The 22413-nt window shown below is 36.5% G+C and overlaps 1 protein-coding gene across 5 annotated transcripts in view; it reads left to right on the forward strand.

Moving 5' to 3' along the window:
• Positions 1 to 22413, forward strand: part of JMJD1C (jumonji domain containing 1C) — a 260706-nt gene that overhangs the window by 40537 nt on the left and 197756 nt on the right. Inside the window, exon 1 of one of the 5 annotated variants that reach the window (XM_078434304.2) lies at positions 2522 to 2539. The exons of the other annotated variants lie outside the window; for them this stretch is intronic. The gene's annotated coding sequence lies outside the window, so the exon portion shown is untranslated. Of the gene's footprint in view, positions 1 to 2521; positions 2540 to 22413 lie in introns of those variants that run through there. 5 annotated transcript variants of the gene reach the window in all.

The raw sequence follows: 22413 nt of genomic DNA on the forward strand, positions 1-22413 counted from the left end.
AGGATCTATATATATATTTTTTAAGATTTTATTTTTTCAAGTAATCTCTACATTCAACATCAGGCTTGAATTTACAACCCTGAGGTGAAGAGTCACATGCTGTACTGACTGAGCCAGCCACGCTCCCTGAAAGGATCTGTGTTTTAAGCTCAAACTTGACTCATATGTGAGTGGATATAGAATTCTAGATTAGAGATTGGAAGTGACTTTTCCTCAAAATTTTGAAAGCACTCATGTATTGTCTTTCAGATTCTGTTGTTGCTTTGAGAAGTCATGCAACTTTACTTTTTAATCTTTTATATGAAAGAAGTATGTGGGATCTTCTCTTTTAATTGTGCTTTGAAATTATACAATGACATTCCTAGATGTACATCTCTTCATCTGAATGCTTATTAGCTTTTTAGGAGTTACTTTTTAGTTTGGGAACTTTGAGTTTCAGTTCTGGGAAATCTTGAATTGTTTTTTTTTGTTTTTTTTTTTCCTCTCTCTTTTTTCCAGAACTTTTGTTTGGGATATGGGACCCCCATTGGTCCCCTTTTTATCATATCTTTTCTCTCCTATATTGTATTTGTTCTGGTTAGTGGGGAAATTTTTACAAGTCTGTATTCTTTTTTTTAATGTTTTTATTTATTTTTGAGAGAGAGAGAAAGAGGCAGAATATGAGTGGGGGAGGGGTAGAGAGAGAGGGAAACACAGAATCCAAAGCAGGCTTCAGGCTCTGAGCTGTAAGTACAGAGCCTGACTTAGAGCTGGAACCCACAAACTGTGAGATCATGACCTGACACAAAGTCAGATGCTTAACCAACCGAGCTACCAAGGCGCCCCTACAACTTTATATTGTAAACCTTCTATTGAGTTTTTTTCATTTCTTCCATCACAGTTTAATTTCCTAAAATGTTTTTGTTTTCCCACAAAGTTATTTTTTGATAACTTCCTATTTCTGTATTTTGATTGTTACATTTATCTTATTGAGAATATTAATATTAAGGTTTTGTTTTCTTCTCCCTTCAGAATCTTGTCGTCTTCCGGTTACTTTTTTCTCTATGTGTAATTTAGTTCCTGTGTTTTAAATTTGACATTTTCCTCACATGAAATATATGATGATTCTTTCTGACTTCTCAGATTTAGTAGTTTAACACTTAAAAAGTACACTGGGAACTCTGGGCCACATGAGCAAGTTTTGGTAACTGTATTTTATAGTTTGGAGATCATGCTGCTTTTTTAGGAAACACCTAATGTCTGTATATTTAGCTATGTTGTATGTTAAACTGCTCAAGTTTCCCAGAGGTATCTACCAATCTTTTCCTTCTCAAAGTTTGTACCTATTGAGGTAAACAAACAAAACTAGGTGTTGCAGGAGGGGTTTGGTTCTCAGCATATTTCAGAATGTAAACTTCCACTTGATTTTCCTGTCAGTAGTAATCTCTGCCTTCAGTTTGCTTTAATATATGCTCCTCTATTCAGAGACCCTGTAATAACCTTTTTCTAGGAGAAAAACCTCCCTTTTCTACAAAGAGAGAAAGGAGGCAGTTGCTAGCCATGAAGAGATCTGTGTGTCTAGCTACTGCTTAAACAGACAGTATCATTCTTGGTAGCCCTACTTTCCTGTCAACCAATATTGAGCCATTGTCGGTTTCTGTCTTATAAATTGGAGTGTTTATCAGCTTTCCCAAATTTTGACCTTAGCTTAGCCTTCTTTTATTTCATGAAGTCGACTATCACTACTATTGCTATTATTTTGATATTAGTTGATTCTGCTCATTTTTCCAGTCTGTTGAAATTTTTTGGAATCTTAATTTTGTCATCCAGTGTGTTATTTTCCTTTGCATCCTATTGAGTCAGCTAAGTATCTTGATTGAAGTGTGAGGTTAGAGCCCTATGCATTACTTTTGAAGGCATTCAATCAGTTTTACTTTAGTTCTTGGTTAATACTGTCAATTATGTTTTTTTAATCCAGCTATGAGTTTATATATTTTTTCTTTCATTCAAAAGTATATTCAGGATCTTTTTCTACAATATTATAATTTTAAAAATTTAGTGTATTAGTTACACTAGCCTCTCTAAAAAGAAGAACTTTATCAATGAAGAAAAAATTTAGGATCACTGTAGTGAAATAAAATTTGCTCTTGGTGTGACCTTTTTCTTTTTTAGTGCTTATAATCCAACTTGTAAATAACAATTTTTGTACTTTGGATATAGATCAACACAAATGGATTGTCAAGAGCCTTTTCAACTCAAGGGTCTTTCTTTGATAAATAATTTTCTTAAAAAAAAAGTTTCTCCATTTCCCAAACCAGTGCATTTTAGAACTTATTTTCCTATGATGTTTTACATATTACACACATTAGAGTTGCATGTCTAATTCAGACCTGTAGACAGCAGTGTAGGCAAAAACTAATTTAAAAAGTTAGCTAGGTGTTCTCTTACTGTCTTCTTTTCTCATTTCAACTTCATTTACTTTTTAACTATGTTTCTTCTACCTTTTCCAGTTTTCTACTCAATTCTCCTTGGTGGAGAAGATGGATGCAAAAGAGGAGGTGTGAGTAGTTCTTTATTCTCTCTGCATCTGTTAACATTACATCATCTTTCCCATGCAATATTCTTGTTTCTTCTTAGTTCGTCCTCTTACATTTATACAACCAGTAGGCTTGTTTGGTTTTCCTTTGTATTACTTATAAAATTTAGTCTATTCTGCAATATTATAAATAAGGTTTATGATATTAATTCATATATATTAGTTACATTTCCCTCCTTCCATTATTTATATTTGTCCTTTAAAATCAGAAAACTCTGTAATAGCCATATTGTTTCTCTCACTCATCAACTTCATTTATTCAGTACACTGACATTTATTAAATTCCCCAGGTATTTTAGGTCCTGAGAAATAAGATATTGATATTACTTTTACTAATAGAATTCATACTTTCATAGGTAATATCTCCCATTTCTTACTAGAATTATCCATATTTATACAATTAAAAACTGTAACTTTGCTTTTTGGCCTTCCATCCACATTGTTGAATACTCTCTTCCTTTTGAGCAGTGTGTGATATTGCAAAAGTAGACTCAGGTTTGAGTTCTGGCTCTGCCAAATGTTAACTGTGTGATATTGGATAAATCACTCAGTCTTTCTGGGTTTTACCTCTCTCAACTATAAAATGTATGTAATATCTACTTTGTTGGGTGAATTGAGAGAATTTAGATGTAAAAATGAATTGAAAGAATGTATATACATATATTATGTAAAAATTGAATTTAAGGATCCATACTGTGGTATTTTTATAAGGATTACTGTCTAGATATTTATTGCAGTGCTTTTGAAATATGATTGTAAGTCTCTTTGGAAATAAGAACTATATCATATTGATCCTGATCCATTGCAACTAATAAATAGCAATGACTCATACTTTTGGATTGAATTTCCTAAAAAACAGACCTAGAACAAGTGTTAATGTAGTTGCTGTTTCTTTTCATATCTATGTACTGCCTCTTGGTCACAATTCTGATATAACAATGACAAATATGTGTGCACCTGACAGTATAACTTCAAAATACATGAAGCAGAATTTTACAGAAATATATAAATTACATATAGGCAACTTTACAGCCATAGTTGGAAATTTTAACACTCTTCCCAAAGCGTTGGTAGAACAACTACATAAAAAACCAGCAAAGACATTGAAGATTTGAAAAACATCATCATTCATCTTGATTTAATTGACATTTATATAGCACTACATTTCATGCTGTAATAATACATGTTATTTTCAAGTGCGCATGGTATATTCATCAAAAGAGACCATATGCTGGGTCACGAAACAATTCTAAATAAATTTAAAAGGAAATAATACAGGACTATTTTCTTGAACCATAGTGGAGTTAAATAAGAAATTAATAACAGTATGATGGCTAGGGGAAAAATTCAAATGTTTGGGTATTAAACAGTACACTTCTAGACAGTTTGTGGGTCAAAGAAGAAAAGGGAAATTAAACATTTTGAACTGAATGATAATGAAAATGCAGTATATCAGAATGTGTAGTTGCATCTTCAGGGTTGAGAGAGAAATTTATATCTTTAAATGCTTCTATTAGAAAAGAAGGAACCTGGGGCGCCTGGGTGGCTCAGTTGGTTAAGCGTCCGACTTCGGCTCAGGTCATGATCTCACGGTCCGTGAGTTCGAGCCCTGCGTCGGGCTCTGTGCTGACAGCTCAGAGCCTGGAGCCCATTTCAGATTCTGTGTCTCCCTCTCTCTCTATCCCTCCCCTGTTCATACTCTGTCTCTCTCTGTCTCAAAAATAAACGTTAAAAAAAAAATTAAAAAAAAAAAAAAAAAAAAGAAAGAAGGAACCTAAAAATCAGTGACCCAAGGGTTTACCTTAAGAGAGAAAAAGAAATGCAAATAAAACCCAAACTAAGAACAAGGCAGGAAATAAAAATAAGATTAGATCAATGAAATAGCATATAAATGTGAATAAACTGCCCTTAGGTGATAATCTTCATCAGATTCTTTCTCCCCTCTCCTTTTTTTTTTTATATAAATTTTTTTCTTAATATCTGTTTATTTTTGAGAGAGAGCGAGTGAGTGCACAAGCTGGGGAGGGGCGGGAGTGGGGGGAGGTAGGCAGAGGATCTGAAGCTGGCTCTGCTCTGACAGCTGTGAGTCTGATGGGCTCAGACCCACAAACTGTGAGATCATGACCTGAGCTGAAGTCAGACCCCCAACTGACTGGGCCACCCAGGTGCTCCTCCCTGCACCCCCCCTTCTTTCAAATCAGCAACATATCCATTTGCTGAGACTGGAGGAATAGGCACTCTCTCACACATTGTCTATTGGAATACAAAATATTACAACCTTGTGTATTGGGAATTTGACAACATCTAGCTAAGTTAAATACTCATTTACTCTTTGATCTAGTAAATCTTCTAGGAATATATCTCAAACATAGATTGGCATAAATACAAAATGGCATGCACAAGGCTACATTCATTGTAGCACTGTCTAAATAGCAAAAGACTGAAAGGACACGGTATTCATCAGTAGGTTTCTGACTGAATAAAGTGTGGTTCATTTACCCAATAGAGTATTGTGTGGGTGTAAAAGCAAATGGGGAGCATCTTCTATGCCATGATGGCCAATACATATTATGCAGCAAAAGTAATAAGATATAGAAAAGTTCATAAAGAATGTTACTGTGTATCTAATTAAATATATTTGTGTGTGTGTACCTTTCTACTTTTATTTATTTTTTTAAGAAGTTTTTAAAATTTTATTTTAAGTTTATTTATTTGGAGGGAGAGAGAGAATCCCAAGCAGGCTTCACACTGTCAGCACAGATCCCGATGCAGGGCTTGAACTCAAAAACCATGAGATCATGACCTGAGCCAAAACCAAGAGTTGTACACTTAACCGGCTGAGCCACCCAGCCACCCCGTCTACTTTTATTTTTTAAATTTAGGAATTAATAAAAAAAACTAACCCATTTTAGGGAACAAGGATAGAGGGAATAGCTAAAGTTCTATGAATATACAGTACCTTGATTTCTAGGTATGATTTTGAAACTATGTAAATGTACATAATTCTAAAACAAGTTTTAATCATTAAAAAAAAAACAACAAAAAAAAACTAGGGGTGCCTGGGTGGCTCAGTTGGTTGAGCATCCATCTCTTGATTTTAGCTCAGGTCGTGGTCTCATGGTTCAGGAGACAGAATCCTGCATCGGAATCTGTGGGGAGTGCAGACCCTGCCTGGGATTCTCTCTCTTCTCTCTCTCTGCCCCTTCCCCCGCTTGCTTGCTCTCTCTCAAAATAAATAAACTTAAAAAACTAAAAGTGAAAGCAAAATGAAACAAAGAAGCCTAAGTGGTATAATTATAGGAAGGAACTATTTTAAGTGACTTTAAAACAATTTGATTATACATGCCTGGTGGATTATACCCTGAAGATATAAGAACAATATAAAAACCTTATATGGTTTTCATTAATCATAGTGTTGGTATTATTATTCCTAAACTGTTGTATGTATATTGTACAACAAGGCAAATGAATTTGTGTTGGTGGCATTGTATAACAAGAATTACAGTATGGGAGAAGAAAGACATAGAAATATAAGAACAACACAATTTAAAAAAAATACTATAGAAGTTTTTCAGTATCAAGTCATACTAACTCTTATCACTATATAAGGTCTAGATAGATAAAATGACAAACCCTGGAGTAATGAGCACTCCTTAGAATCCAGACTGTTGTCTCTGAGTAATGCTGATTCCCGTTGAAAAGTACAATGTTCCTTGGGTATGTGGTTGGTTTCAGGTTTGGGTCAGGAGATGGATAAGATGATCCTGGAATATTTTGTTATACCAGAAGCAAGAAAGCTGTTAAAGACTGCTAAGTCCGTGTCTAAAAGACTCAGAAACTAATTGAAGAGTCTCTCATTGGTCAAGATGGGAAAATTTGACACTAATAGAAATAACCAACTGCAGTTAATTTGAAGCATACTACATTTATTTAAATCCAAAAGTTTGTAATGATCCCTCCCCTAAAAAATGTGTTCTCATTGTTTACCATTCTGGGAGGTTAGGATACCAACTCATTTTTTTTCAAAAACTCTTAAAAAACAAGCATTTATTCTTCCTTTTCTAAACAAACTACCTTTTGGAAACCAAAGATTTGATAGAATTTTCACTTAATAGGCACATTACAGATAGTAAATAATGAAGGAATGATAAAAGTAGAATGTCACTTTTTTGTAGCTCTCAATGAAATGTATTTAGGCATTGTTCATCATTGGCTGTTATTATCACAGATACAAGGCAATATGTGTATGCCCCTTAATGAAAAACACAGTACCGTGTATGAGGTTGTCTTCTTTATCAATTCTGAATTTGATTAAGACTCTAACTTCGACAATTACAAAAAATTACGTGGACAGAGAAACATGTTTAAAAATGTCACAGGGGTATAGTCCACAAAATTCAGATACTTGAAGACTACATGGGACAAGCGACTTTATTTCTTTAACAAAGAAGTTTCAGGAGGAAAAGAGGTAAATGAAACCTTATAGATAAAAAGAAATGTAAATTTCATGTCAATGAGTTGGAATATGTGGTACTACTATGATCTTAATTTGAACAAATGGAAAAGGAAAAAAAGGCCCATGCTGGGAAACTTGAATGCTGACTGATAATGGATTAATAATTTTTTTTTTTTAGTTGAAACAAGATTGACCATGAGATAAACATTGTTGAAGCTGGGTAATGGGCACATGGGAATCCATTATGTTATTGTCTCTACAAAAAAATTAGATTTTTCAAAATAGCTTTTCATATATAAGCATACCTCTCAGATATTGTGGGTTCAATTCTAGATCACTACAATAAAGTAGATACTGCAATACAATGAATCCAATGAAGTTTTTGGTTTCCCAGTGCATATAAAAGTTATGTTTACTTTATAGTCTAGTAAGTGTGTAATAGCATTATGTCTTTAAAAAAAAAAACAATGTATTGCCTTACTTTTAAAACACTTTATTGCTAAAAAAATGCCTACCATCATGTGAGCTTTTAGGTAGTTATCTTTTTGCTGGTAGAGGGTCTTGCCTTGTTGTTGATGGTTGCTGACTGATAGGTGGTGATTCCTGAAGGTTGGGTGACTGTGGCAATTTCTTAAGGTAATGAAATTTGCAGCATTTATTGACCCTTTCAGGAATGATTTCTCTAGCATGTGATATTGTTTGATAACAGTTTACTGATTGTAGAACTTCTTTCAGAATTGAAGTCCTCTCAAACCCTGCTGTTGTTTTCTTAACTAGGTTCATGAATATCCTAAATCCTTTGTTGTCATTTCAGTAATCTTCACAGCTTCTTCCCCAGGAGTATATAACAACTCAAGAAACTACTTTGCTTATCCATAAGAAGCAACCCCTCATTCATTCAGTTTTATCAGGAGATTGCAGCAATTCAGTCCCATTGTCAGGGTTCCCTTGTAAGTTCTTTTTGTTTCTGCCACATCTGCAGTTAACTTCTTCAGGTGAAGTCTTGAGCCCCTCAAAGTCATCCATGAGGGTTGGAATCAACTTCTTCTAAACTCCTGTTAATGTTGATATTTTGACCTCTTTCCATAAATCACAGATGTATTTAATGGCATCTAGAATGGTGAATCCTTTCCAGAAGGTTTTCCATTTACTTGTTTAGATTCATGAGAGCAATCATCATCTGTGGCAGCTATAGCCTTATGAAATGTATTTCTTAAATAGTAAGACTTGAAAGTCAAATTGACTCCTGGATTTTATGTTAACAAGTATGAAAACAACATTAATCTGGTGTTTCTCCATTAGAGCTCTTGGATGACCAGGTTCATTGTCAGTGAGCAGTAACATTTTGAAGGGAAATTTTTTTCTGAGCAGTAGGTCTCAATGAGTGGGCTTAAAATACAGTAAACCATGTTGTAAACAGATGTGCTATCATCCAGGCTGTTCCATTTATAGAGCACAGGCAAAGTAGATTTAGCATAATTTTTAAGGACCCTAAGATTTTCAGAATGGTAAATGAGCATTGGCTTCAATTTAGTCACTAGCTGCATTAGCCCCTAACACGAATCAGCCTGTTCTTGGAACCTTCTGTAGCTATGAAAGTCTTAGATGGCATCTTTACCAATAGAAGGCTGTTTTGCTTTCATTGAAAATCTGTTGTTTAGTGTAGCCACCTTCCTTAATTATCTTAGCTAGATCATCTTTAAACTTGCCATATTCCTCTACATTAGTTCTTGCTGCTTCCTTTATCTTGTACTTTTTTGTTATGACTACTTAAACCTCACGAACCAACCTCTGCAAGCTTCAAACTTGTCTTCTGCAGTTTCCTCACTTCTCTCAGCCTTAATTAGAGTTGAAGAGAGTTAGGGCCTTGCTCTGGATTAGGCTTTGGCTTAAGGGAATGTTGTAGCTGGTTTGATTTTCTATTCAGACCACTAAAACTTTCTCCGTATCTGCAATTAAGGATGTTTTGCTCTATTATTAATGTGTTCACTGGAGTGGCATTTTTATTAATTTCCTTCAGGAACTTTTCCTTCGCATTCACAACCTGGCTGACTGGCACAGGAGGTCTAGCTTTTTTGGCCTGTGCTGGTTTTCGGCTTTCTAGCTAAGCTTAATCACTTCAAACTTTTGATTTAAAGTGAGAGGTGAGGGGCGCCTGGGTAGCTCAGTTGGTTAGGTGTCCGACTTCTGCTCAGGTCATGATCTCAGTTTGTGAGTTCGAGCCCCGTGTCAGGCTCTGTGCTGACAGCTCAGAGCCTGGAGCTTGTTTCAGATTCTGTGTCTCCCTCTCTCTCTGACCTTTCCCCATTCATGCTTTGTCTCTCTCTGTCTCAAAAATAAATAAACGTTAAAAAATAAAAATAAAGTGAGAGGTGAGTGACGTCTTTTCACTTGAACACTTAGAGGCCATTGCAGGATTATTATTTGGCCTAATTTGAGTATTATTGTGTCTCAGGGAATAGGGGGACCTGAAGAGAGGGAGAGAGATAGGGAAATGGCTGGTTGGTGGAGCACTCAGAACCTACAAGACATTTATTATGTTCGCTATTTTATATGGTGTGAGTTTGTGGTGCCCCAAAACTGTTAATGCTAGTGACATCAAAGGTCACTTACCACAGATTGCTATAACAAATACAATATTAATGAAAAAGTTAGAAATATTGAGACAATTACCAAAATGTGACAGAGATGTGAAGTGAGCAAATGCTGTTGGAAAAATGACATCAGTAGACTTGTTCTTACTCAGGGTTGCCACAAACCTTCACTTTTGCTTTACCAAAAAAAAAAAAAAAAAGGCAATATCTGTGAAGTACAATAAAGTGAAGTGTAATAAAATGAGGTATATGCCTATATGTATATAAAATTGGAGGCGTTAATCCAGCATACTAAATAATTGACGAATTGTTTATGAATTTATATTTGTAGATTTCACTCTCTTGTGGTAAAGACCCATAGATTAAAAGGTGAGATCAGGGGCTTTTGGGTGGCTCAGTTGGTTAAGCTTCGACTTTGACTCAGGTCATGACCTCGTGGTTCCTGGGTTTGAGCTGACAGCTCAGAGCCTGGAGCCTGCTCTGTCTCCCTTTCTCTGCCCCTCCCCCGCTCATGTTCTGTTTCTCAAAAATAAACATTAATAAAAGTAAGTAAATGAAAGGTGAGATCAGTAAATAGTAGTGATTTTCATTTGAAGGACTTTGTGTTATTTATTAAATTCATGAATTACAGTTGACCTAATAAGAATTAAGAGATCAGAGCAATTCCTGTTAATAAGGTTTGATAGAAGGAAACACTCATTCCATGAATTTGATTGCTGAAAAAATGTGTACATTTAGATCCAGTTTTGTAAAGTCTTTCTTCAACTAACAATAGAAATTTTATGAAATGGAGATATAGTATACATTCCAGCTGTCTCCTACCCCCTCCATAACCCCCCAATCCTAGGGTAAGTCCTGAGGTATATTAGAAGACATACTCAATACTTTGTGCTTCAGTGCCCCCTTGTGCCTATTATGAAAAGTCACCATTAATTTCTCATGGAAAATTTGATATACATTCTAAGAGATCCCTGGAAATAGAACATTTGCAAGCTTAGAGATAGGGTTCCATATTCTAAACTTTCTGGGACCCAAGATTTATGTCCTGCTTCTCTGTTAATATATTCTCTTCCCACCAAAGCTGCTTCATTAACAATTATATGGCATTTAGGGAGTGAATAGTATATGTATATTTAATCTTAGTTTTCAGTGTTTTTATTTATTGTTTAGTGATTTTATATGTCTTTCCTCACCCTTACCTCTATTCCCACATTTTCCTTTTAAAAGCAAAAAGGAGGGAAAGCTGAAAGTGGATATGTCAGAGGACTCCCTAACTGGGGTTTTTCCTTCCTTTCTCTCAAGGGAAAAATCCTGGAATCAACCTGTGCCATGATAATGTGGTATAATTATAGAAATTTTTGCCCTACCAACATACTAGGAGGTGGCCTACATTTGAGATTGCTATTTCATTCTTCTATCTTTTACCCTAAAAAGCATATGAGACTTTATAGGGGCGTCTGGGTGGCTCAGTCAGTTAAGTGTCCACCTTCAGCTCAGGTCATGATCTCACAGTCCATGGGTTCGAGCTCCACATGGGGCTCTGTGCTGACAGCTCAGAATCTGCAGCCTGCTTTGGATTCTGTGTCTCCCTCCCTTTCTTTGCCCCTCCCTTGCTCATGCTGTCTCTCTCTCTCTCAAAAATAAATAAACATTAAAAATTAAAAAGAAAAGAAAGAAAAGGAAGAAAGAAGGAAAAGAAAGGGAAATAAAGAAGATAAAAAAGGTTTGGGGTGCCTGGGTGGCTCAGTCGGTTAAGTGTCCAACTTCAGCTCAGGTCATGATCTTATAGTTTGTGAGTTCAAGCTCTGCATCAGGCTCTGTGCTGACAGCTCGGAGCCTGGAGCCTGCTTTGGATTCTGTGTCTCCCTCTCTCTCTGCCTCTCCCCCGCTTACATTCTGTTTCTCTCTCTTTCTCAAAAATAAATAAACATTAAAAAATTTTTTTAAATGCTCCTAGGAATTGGAATTATATTTACATTATGGGAGCTTATGCATTTGACCTCTTTTCTGTAGAAACAGTATATCCTTAGCATAATCTCTAATCATGCCTCAAAAGATCAAAATCAGAATTTGAGATTTTTTCTAAATAAATTATGTTGGGGATTTATTAACAAGCATTTGTAATATTCAGGACTTTGCATTTAACTTGGATTTTTCTTCCTCAGATTGTTTTTTGGTTGCTGTCCCACTCCTTTAAACTCTTTTCGTTGCATCCTCATGCCTTCAGATTTGTAAACTACTCCCCAGGTATCCCTTTTTTCTTATATAGAAAAGCTCTATTTATTGATTTTACTCCCGTGCTTTAAAAGCATTCTCAGAATTTGAGATTCTGGAAGGCTCTTTCCTTCTTGTTTGGTCAGGCTGCTTCACTCCTTCACTTTTTCAAATGTCTAGAAATTACTGTTTTGTCTGTCAAGCCACCTTACGCTAAGAAAGAACTGAACTTGATGGTTTTCCTCCTCCTGAGCCATTCAGCAGTTCTTAGTTTGTTAGGTGGAGCTACTGAAAAAAAGAGAAGTCTAAACTTAGGTGTTTTCATGTGTGTATCATTATTTACATAATTGCCCAAAAGCTGTTAAGTTGCTCAATTTCTCTATGCCTTAGTATTCCCTTCTGTAAAACCTTGCCTGACACATTGTAAGTACTCCCAATGACAGTTTATGCTGCCATTACTGTTGTTATGGACTCAATATTTCATGTTACAAAATTCTAACCCCCATTGTGATGGTATCTGGGATGGGTGTTTGGGAGATAATTAGGGTTAGGAGGGAGGGGCCTCTCTTGATTGAATTAGTGCCTTAATAAGAGACAGCAGAGAGCTTCTCTGTCTCCCCACTTCCAAGAAGAAAAGGTTATGTGAGCACAAACTGAGAAGACAACTTGTCTGCAACTTAAGGAGAAAGTCCTCTCCATGAACCCACCACGCTGGCACCTTGAATTCAGACAGCTTCTGAAACTCTGAGAAAATACATTTCTCTTGTTTAAGCCAACCTGATATATGGTATTTTGTTATGACTGCCCAAGCCGAATAAGACAATCATCATCATCAATGATATTACATTAAATACTATATATAATTTATTCAAAAGATAGCAGTGTGTATATATATATATATATCCATATATATATCCATATATATGTGTATATATATGGATATATATATCCATATATATGTGTATATATATATATATATATATTGATTTTGTAATAAAATAGGAACTTTGGTGACAGGTCAGGAATATAATTCTTTTCATTAGATGTAAAGAAGGTAATTGAAACTTAAACATCTTTGAATAGTTTGTAATTCTTGATACATCTTATTGTTCACCAAGTAGTCTTGTAAAAAGTTATTAGGCAAGTGATTCATAGAAAGGAGTTCACATTATGGATATTGAAATCAAAATTTAGTCTCTCTTTTTAATTTTGCTGCTTATATCTTCATATGACCATCATTTCCCATTTTTGCCCTTACGGCCCCCTCCCCCCCCGGAATCTAACTTACAGACTCAGTGTGGAAAATCTCAGGGCCATTTTAAGTGTGTGGTCTTTGACCTTTAAGCCGAAAAAGAATCAGCTATTCAAACTTTATATTCAGTAATTTATCATATGCTGTGTATATGCTTTGGGGACTATGCTGCTATGACTGTTAGGCCTCTTATGAGCTATTTCAGTGTTTTCATTGACTCCATCATTTATTAGTTGCTTGGCCTTGGGCAAGTAATTTCTATATTTTAGCTTCCACATTTTGAAAAGTTGTTAATAATAACTATTTACTGGGTATATGTAATGATCAAATAGCTTAATATATGTACCTGGCATATAGTAGGCACTATTCACATGTTAGCTGGGTTTTTTTCTTTTATTGTAGTCATTGGTATTACTTTTGTTACCATTATCAATAATACTAGTAATCTTATAGGTGGTTGTGTGATGATCAAATGATTTAATATAGGTGCCTGGCAAAAATTAAACACTGTTGAAATGTTAGATGTTTTTATTGTTACTGGTATTGCCTTAATTACCATTATCAATAATAGGTTTGAATGCCCCTTGGGAGATGAAAGATTATCCCTGTGATCTCCAGACTTTATAACTTTTAGAACCTAGACTTATATGCCATCATATGTACTTTAATTTCACTTGTTATGATTATCATTCTAGTAATATATTGGTGTGAATACATACTGGATTCCTCTATAGAATTGTACTTACATTTTTAGTTCACCACGGCAAATTTAATATAACTACATAAAATGCAAGATTTAGTTATTAAAAGGTTAAATTACACCTGCTAGGATGACTATAATAAAAAATAAAAAAAGAGAAAATAGCAAGTGTTGGCAAGGATGTGGAGAGATTGGAACCCTCATAGATTGCTGATGGGAGTGCAAAATAGTGCAGCTACTGTGTAGAATAATTTATTGGTTCTTCAGAAAATTAAACATAGAATTTACCATATGATTCAATAATTCCACGTTTAGATATATACCCCCAAATAGTTGAAAACAGGAAGTCAGGGAAATATGCCAGTTTTCACTGCTACATTATTCATAACGGCCAAAATGTAAAAACAACCCAAGTGTTCATCAGCAGATCAATGAATAAAATGTGGCATATACATGTAATAGAATATTATTCAGCCATAAAAAGGAATGAAGTTCTGATATATGTTATAACATGGATGAACCTTGAAAACATTCTGCTAAGCTAAATATTCCAGACACAAAGGGACAAACAGTGTATGTTTCCATTTATATGAAATATGCAGAATAGGCAAATTCATATATCTGAAAGTAAGATTAGAGGTTACCAAAGGACTGGGGAAGAGGGTAAGGGGATTTATTGCTTAACAGATAAAAAGTTTCTCTTTGTGATGATAAAGTTTTGGGTCTAGATTGTAGTAGGTTCTATAACATTTTGAGTGTAATACCACTGAATTGTATGCTTAAAAAATGCCTGAAATGGCAAGTTTTATGTTATATATATTTCATCACAATAAAAATATTACTTAGTTGAACTTTAGTTTTGTTTGGATAAGCATTTCTAATTAATGATGTGAATGGCAAATAAATGTCCTTTGTTAACATGTTTGAAAGACCTTTCCTCCTCTGTACTTGGGAGTCAGAGAAAGGATGGGTGCTGCTTACCTATTTAAAGATACATAATTCTTTTTTGTTGTTATTATTTTAAAAAATGTTTTTAAATTTACATCCAAGTTAGTTAGCATATAGTGCAACAATGATTTCAGGGGTAGAATCCTTAATGGCCCTTACCCATTTAGCCCGTCCCCCCCCCTCACAATTCCTCTAGTAACCCTCTGTTTGTTCTCCATATTTAAGAGTCTCTTATGTTCTGTCCCCCTCCGTTTTTATATTGTTGCTTCCCTTCCTTTGTGTTCATCTGTTCTGTGTCTTAAAGTGCTCATATGAGTGAAGTCATATATTTGTCTTTCTGTGGCTAATTTCGCTTAGCATAATACCCTCTACTTCCATCCATGTAGTTGCAAATGACAAGATTTCATTCTTTTTGATTGCCGAGTAATACTCCATTGTGTGTGTGTGTGTGTGTGTGTGTGTGTGTGTGTGTGTGTGTGTACACACACACATACCACATAAATATACATAATTCTTATTGCCCTAAGGTCTCTAGAGAGAATTATGGGGAGCTATGATTTCCAGAGAGCGTGTAGCTACCTTCCTTATATTTAATGGAAAAAGCCAGTAGAACAAAAATCCAGCTTTTTATATCTAGTCACTAACCTCCTTCCCTTGCCCCATATAAAGTAGAATGAGACCTAGGTCAAGGTAAATGCTTCTTAAGCCTCCAAAGGATGTCTGTCCTTTATTCTATTTGCTTCTTTTCATCTTTTGAGGCTTTTTCTAGATTGCTGCTGCAAGGTTTGCAGCCTTGTGCCTATTAAAGGTTTTTCTCTTCACAGACATGGATGGGATTGGGATCTTCCACTCTAGTGTTTGGATCTTTGATGTTTACTATTTAGGACTATTCAGAGATGTTTGTGCTTGCTTCTGAAGTTTTGGCTATGCAGCTGATAGTTAAGTAAGTAAGTGACCTCTGGATAAATGAAGAATATGGTCCGTGCATTCCTGAAACCAGATTACTGTGAAATATATGCCAATTTATAGCACCTACGCTGTGTAGGCCCCTTCTGTATTTTGGGGCTCTCCATGTACTCATAAAGTCAAATGGTGTTGATTTTTATAACTAAAGGAGACTCTAACACCTTCTGAAAATGTTAAGAAAATATAATTTTAAATCTTAATCTTAGGGCAGAATCATTAATTCAGAAGCCACTTCTATTGTTTCAAATTGTTTATACCTTGGATTATACCAGAATGTTTCCCAGGTTTAATTTCAGACTTTTAGTTCATTATTTTTTAAGATCAACCAATTAAAAAAAAAAAGAGCAACTAGTTTCTTTAGAATAATTCTTAGAATTGTTGATTATTGCTCAATGCACTACTTCTGCTTAAGCTTGGGCTAGTTCATATGGGTGCCTTTTATCTTTTTTTCTTTTTCTTTTTTAAGTTCATTTATTTATTTTGAGAGAGAGCAGGGGAGAGGGGCAGAGGGAGAGAGGGAGAGAGAATCTCAGGCAGGCTGTGTGTGCACTGTCAGCACACAGCCTGATGTGGGGCTCGAACTCATGAACCATGAGATCATGACCTGAGTTGAAACCAAGAGTTTAGGGGAGCCTGGGTGGCTCAGTCGGTTGAGCATCCGACTTCAGCTCAGGTCATGATCTCACAGTTCATGGGTTCGAGCCCCGCATCGGGCTTTGTGCTGACAGCTCAGAGCCTGGAGCCTGCTTTGGATTCTGTGTCTCCCTCTCTCTCTGCCCCTAACCCACTCACATTCTGTCTCTGTCTCTCTCAAAAATAAATAAACATTAAAAAAAAAAAAAAGAATCCAAGAGTTTGATGCTCAAGCAACTGAGCCGCCCAGGCACCCTTTGGTGCCTATTAATTTTGACCGTTTTAATTTAACAAATGATTTTAATTTTATTTAGTTTTCAGAATCTTTTCCAAACCCTGTAAAACTTAAGTATGATTCTAAGCCATTCATAATAGCATTACTTAAAGTGTGTCAATTTATCATATTTTCTCTATTTGATTACTTTTATATAAAATATCCACTTGCAGTTTGTTTTTTATAATAAATATGCTTTATTTTTTAAAGCGGGAGTTAATTTAATCTGTCATATTATATTTTTAATTTGGTAATCTGATTTTTAACATGTATGAACTTTAGGCCATGGTTAAATGTTTCTGGTTTTGTGAAAGCATAGGACAGTGTTTATGTTCTCAGTGGAAATGTTTTGGAGTTTACTGTGCTATATTCTAAACCCCATAAATTTTGTATCGTATTTTAAATTTTTGAGTATTTGGGCAGCAATGACCAGATTTTGGACATCCCCCCCACACACATTTGTTATCCACCAAATTCTTTATATAGATTTGTAGATAGGTGAATTTTCTGGAAAAACTAGTCCATTTTTTCCTATATTGCTATTTTATAGAGCAATATTCTGTTAGGTATCTCATAATGAAGATTTAATGGACAAATAAATTGGGGGAAATTTCATGGTGTAAAACTCTTACTAATAATGCACAGGGAACATTGGCATCATTAAAAGCTTTGAGACGACCGACCCCTGATAAAGTGAGACATTTGTGACTTATTAGTTCATGATTGTTCATAGCTTGTTTGGTTTCCCTAATGTTTATTTATATACAAACAAATGACATTTCTATATTGGGGTACCTGAGTGGCTCAGTTGGTTAAGCATCCAACTCTTGATCTGGCTCAGTTGGTAAGACTGAGCCCTGCATTGGGTTCTGTACTAACAGTGCGGAGCCTGCGATTCTCTTCCTCTCTCTCTGCCCCTCTCACACTTGTGCGCACACACACACACTCTCTCTCTCAAAATAAATAAACTTTAAAAAGAAAAAAATGAAATGACATTTCTATAATGTAGACTATAATTTGAGGAATGCTAATACACAGTTCAGTGCTTTTATTTTTAACACAAAAGATTCTTTAGAGTCTAGAGGTTTTAGCACATGGTTGGTTGTTGCTTTTGGCAGAACCAATCCTAGGAACTCTTCACAGTTCTCACATGACATCATGTAGGTCACGCTTATTTTTAGGTGCATAAGAAGGTGAGGCTCATCATGCACCATGTTGGTATGATAATATTGATACCAAGGTAAAAATAACTAAATTTGCTTTTATCATTTGATTTAACAGTGACAATAGTGTAATTTTAAATTTCTTTATAAATACAAGTGAAAACAGCATATTGTGAGAGGATACAAGCTTTCTTAGTCATTGGTCATTGTTTTACTTATAGTTCTAGAAAAATAAGGGATTCTCCTAGGAGCTTTCAAAAATTTTGTGATAATTATTGATAAATTTTAATTCCCAAAATGTTCCATCATACCAATCTGAATATTTTTTCAAATTGGTACATTAGTAGAGTTTTATTTGCAAATATCTTTACTATTCCTGCTTTATTTCCCAAATTAAGTGTGTAATTTTGCAGATAGATTTTGGCTTATTTGGAGGCCCTAAAATAAAGTGGCAGAGCTGAAAGTACAATTTAGACAAAAATAATAACTCTGAGCTTTAATATGCTATTATTTTGATATATGTAAGTTGAATATAGGTCTCCAGACCAAGGGACCATAATCTATTTGCCACGTTCAAGCAATCAACCCATGCAGGAGAAAAGAGACATTCTTCATTTAGATGATACTTGTGTTTGAAAAGTTTAAAGGTTATGTTAATTTTAATGGGACATATAGCAGAAACTGCATCGCATGACTACTGCTTATACTTTTTTCATCTTGCTAGTGATCCCTTTGACAGTCTGACTGCTTTTCTTCTGTTGCCTGTTACTGTGCACATATAAAACTGAGAATTTGTGCGTGTTGAGATCTGTTGTAGAAGACATGTATTAAAAGAGATATGTGACAGTCTTTTAATTATCTAGTGACCAGTTCTTAGAAATCACTGTTTTATATCTTGGGCTAAAAACTGCATTTACCACAAATTTTTATGAAGTAATTATTTAAAAAAAATTTTTTTTTAACGTTTTATTTATTTTTGAGACAGGGAGAGACAGAGCATGAACAGGGGAGGGTCAGAGAGAGAGAGACACAGAATCTGAAACAGGCTCCAGGCTCTGAGCTGTCATCCCAGAGCCCGACGCAGGGCTCGAACTCACGGACCGAGAGATCATGACCTGAGCCGAAGTTGGCCGCTTAACCGACTGAGCCACCCAGGCGCCCCTGAAGTAATTATTATTATTTTTTTTAACGTTTTATTTATTTTTGAAACAGAGAGAGACAGAGCATGAACGGGGGAGGGGCAGAGAGAGAGGGAGACACAGAATTGGAAGCAGGCTCCAGGCTCTGAGCCATCAGCCCAGAGCCCGACGTGGGGCTCGAACTCGTGGACCGCGAGATCGTGACCTGAGCTGAAGTCGGACGCTTAACCGACTGAGCCACTCAGGCGCCCCTGAAGTAATTATTTTTAATGATTATTTTGCTTAGCCTCTTTCTCACATCATATTCACTCATGGTAATTACCACAATGTCCACAGCTGTTAACTCTTGATGTATGTCTCTCATTTCTGAATTCTTCGTGTTCACAATGATAGGCTCTAATATGCAATCAGAAGTGTGTACTGAGTGAAATTTTCCTTTTCTTTTTCTTCATAATTATGAATGCAGTGATTAATTAGTAAGTGAAGCAACTGTATTCATATTGCATGTAGGAACTTTCCTTCCTTCCTCCCCCGCCCCCCCTTTTGCAAATTAGCCATTTAATTGTACTCATGATATGTTTTACATGGTGCTGGGTAGTCAGAAACATTTACTGAGCACTTTAGTTTGTTAGGCACCATGCTAGGTACTAGAGATGCAAAAAAAAAGGCGAGCTAATCCTTGCCCTCAGGGATCTTGTATTTTTAGTTATTAAGACAGGAAAATAAGCAGACAGAAGGACCCAATAGAAGTGAATGAGGAGGGAGTCAATATAAAGTAACATATAAGTAGAGGTGCCTGGGTGGCTCAGTCAGCTAAGCCCCTGACTCTTGATTTCGACACAGGTCAGATCTCACAGTTTGTGAGTTCCAGCCCTGCGTTGAACTCTGCGTTCACTATGTGAAGCCTGCTTCGGATCCTATGTCCCTGTCTTTCTGGCCCTCTCCCGCTCACGCACACTCTCCCTCTCTCTCCCTCTCTCTCAAAAGTACACATTAAAAACATGTAACATATAATTAAACAACCAAGTATGTACAGTGTTTATATAGGTTAGGTTTGCAGATTGATGGAAAGAAACTGTGTCTCCCCAAACCTCACCCTACATACATACCAATACATCATAAGTCTAGATTACTTATTTGGTTAGCCAAGATACAAAATCGTATCTGCATTGGTTCAGAAAATCCAATGTGGGCACTGATCATCCCTGCATGTTCTTGTGAGATATACCAAGAATGGAAAAACCTGACCACTCTTTACCAGGGCCATTTCTTAGAGTTGTGAGCAGCAATGAAGGGTGAGGTAATAACTTCAATAGCAGGCTTGCTTCTACTTATTATAAAAGCTGGGGTGGGGGAGTGCCTGGGTGGCTCAATCAGTCAAACCTCAGACTCTTGATCTCAGCTCAGAACTTGATCCCAGGGTTGTGAGTCCAAGCCATGCATTGGGCACTGCATTGGGCTCCATGCTGGGTGTGAAGCCTATTTAAAAAAACTTTTCTTCCTTAGGGATGCCTGGGTGGCTCAGTTGGTTAAGCGTCTGACTCTTCATTCCAGCTCACGATCTCATGGTTTGTAAGTTCAAGCCCCATGTTGGGCCCTGCACTGACAGCACAGAGCCTGCTTGAGATTCTCTCCCTCCCTCCCTCTCTCCCTCCCTCCCTCCCTCTCTCTCTCCCTCCCTCCCTCTCTCCCTCCCTCCCTCTCTCCCTCCCTCTCTCTCCCTCCCTCTCTCTCCCTCTCTCTCTCTCCCTCTCTCTCTCTCCCTCTCTCTCTCCCTCCCTCCCTCTCTCCCTCTCTCTCTCCCTCTCTCTCTCCCCCTCTCTCCCTCTCTCTCCCCCTCTCCCTCCCTCCCCCTCACTCCCTCTCCCTCTCTCTCTGCCCTCCCCCCTCACATATGCATGCAACACTCTTTCAAAATGAAAACTAAAATATAAAAGGGGGAACTCTCCCCTCCCCACACACATACACACACTCACACGATCAGCATTCCTCTCCTATGGCACAACTCTCTGTGTGCACAGGTGTTCATCCTTTGGTGCTTGGCAACCTTTCCATGGGTCTCGGGAGGCATGAGGAGCCAGCACAAGCAGCACACTGGTATTTTGCTTTAAGTAATAAGTAGGTTTTGCTTTAAGTAATAAAGTCCTAGGGGGTCTCATGTATTTTGCCAGAATCCATGTAACAATAATAGGCTAGCTTATTAGTGTCTGTCTATCTATGTATGTATTGACATTCAAACGCCTCACTGTCCTGATAATATGAAGGTAAGTTGGCTACACAGCAAAGGAAAAGAATTTCATTTCCTTTTGTCCCCAGGGTCCTAGCAGATTCCCAAAAGTCTGTGATACTGTCCATGCAAGATAAACTATGAGTTTAGAAAGTTCACTCCATGCTGAAAATTTTAATTTTATATCAAAGACTTTGCATCTGGAAGAATTTACATTGAATTTATGCCCTTTAGATATGGAAATGTTTAAAACCATGGCTCTTTAGGTTTTTGATGGAAATATTTTGTCAACAAGACCATATTATTGCCCATGTGGGGAAAGCAAAGATACTACCCAGGTTTCCCTGAGCATTGTTTCTGCTTCAGTTTTCTGTAGTTTTCGGCAATGTTTTTTTAATGTTTATTTATTTATTTTGAGAGAGAGAGAACAAGAGGGGGAGGGGCAGAGAGAGAGGGAGACAGAGAATCCCAAGCAGGCTCTGCATTGTCAGTATGGAGCACAGTGCAGGTCTCAATCCCATTACCTTGAGATCTCAACCTGAGCCAGTATCAAGAGTCAGATGCTTAACTGATTAAGCCACTCAGGCGCCCCAATTTTCTGTAGTTTCCAAGAACTCATTTATACCACAATTCAGTAATTAATTACAAGACTCTTGCAAGATTTCAGGTGATAGAGATATTGGTATATAGTTTAAAACTTCTGCGTAGCACTAGGTGGACCTCAGCTCAACCCCTTAGGATGTGTTTTTAGAAGAAGCCACCAGTTTTGTTGGCTTCTTTCTTGTTGGGCTCCTGCTCTGACTTGGCATAGATAACTAGGAATAGATGTTAATTCCTTGAACAGTATTCCTTTTTCCCAGTTGTAACAGGTAAGCATGTCTAACTAGCTTCCTAATGAGCAGCAACACAAAGACCTCAAAATCAAACATACACCAGTTTGTGTCCATGTTTAAAAGTCAATGATTGCAAGAGTCAGGAGATATTTAATATTATTAAGTACTTCGCATGTATGCAGCGCTGTTCTGGGCACTGTAACAGCTGAACCCTCAGTGAGTTTGCACCCATAATATAATAATAATCTCATTTTATTTGAATATAGGGCAGAATTTGATTATACACCAATATAAACTATATGAAAAATAAGTGCTTGTAGGAGTTCAAAAGTAAGTTTGAGTCAAAGTGGGGGTTATAAACATTCCAGAAGAACTTGGGTGAGGTCTGAAGAACAAACAGGATTTAAACGAGGAGGAAGTGAAACACTTCACATATAAG

This window comes from Panthera onca, chromosome D2, assembly GCF_046562875.1.
Source record: "Panthera onca isolate mPanOnc1 chromosome D2, mPanOnc1 haplotype 2, whole genome shotgun sequence".
NCBI classification, from domain to species: domain Eukaryota; kingdom Metazoa; phylum Chordata; class Mammalia; order Carnivora; family Felidae; genus Panthera; species Panthera onca.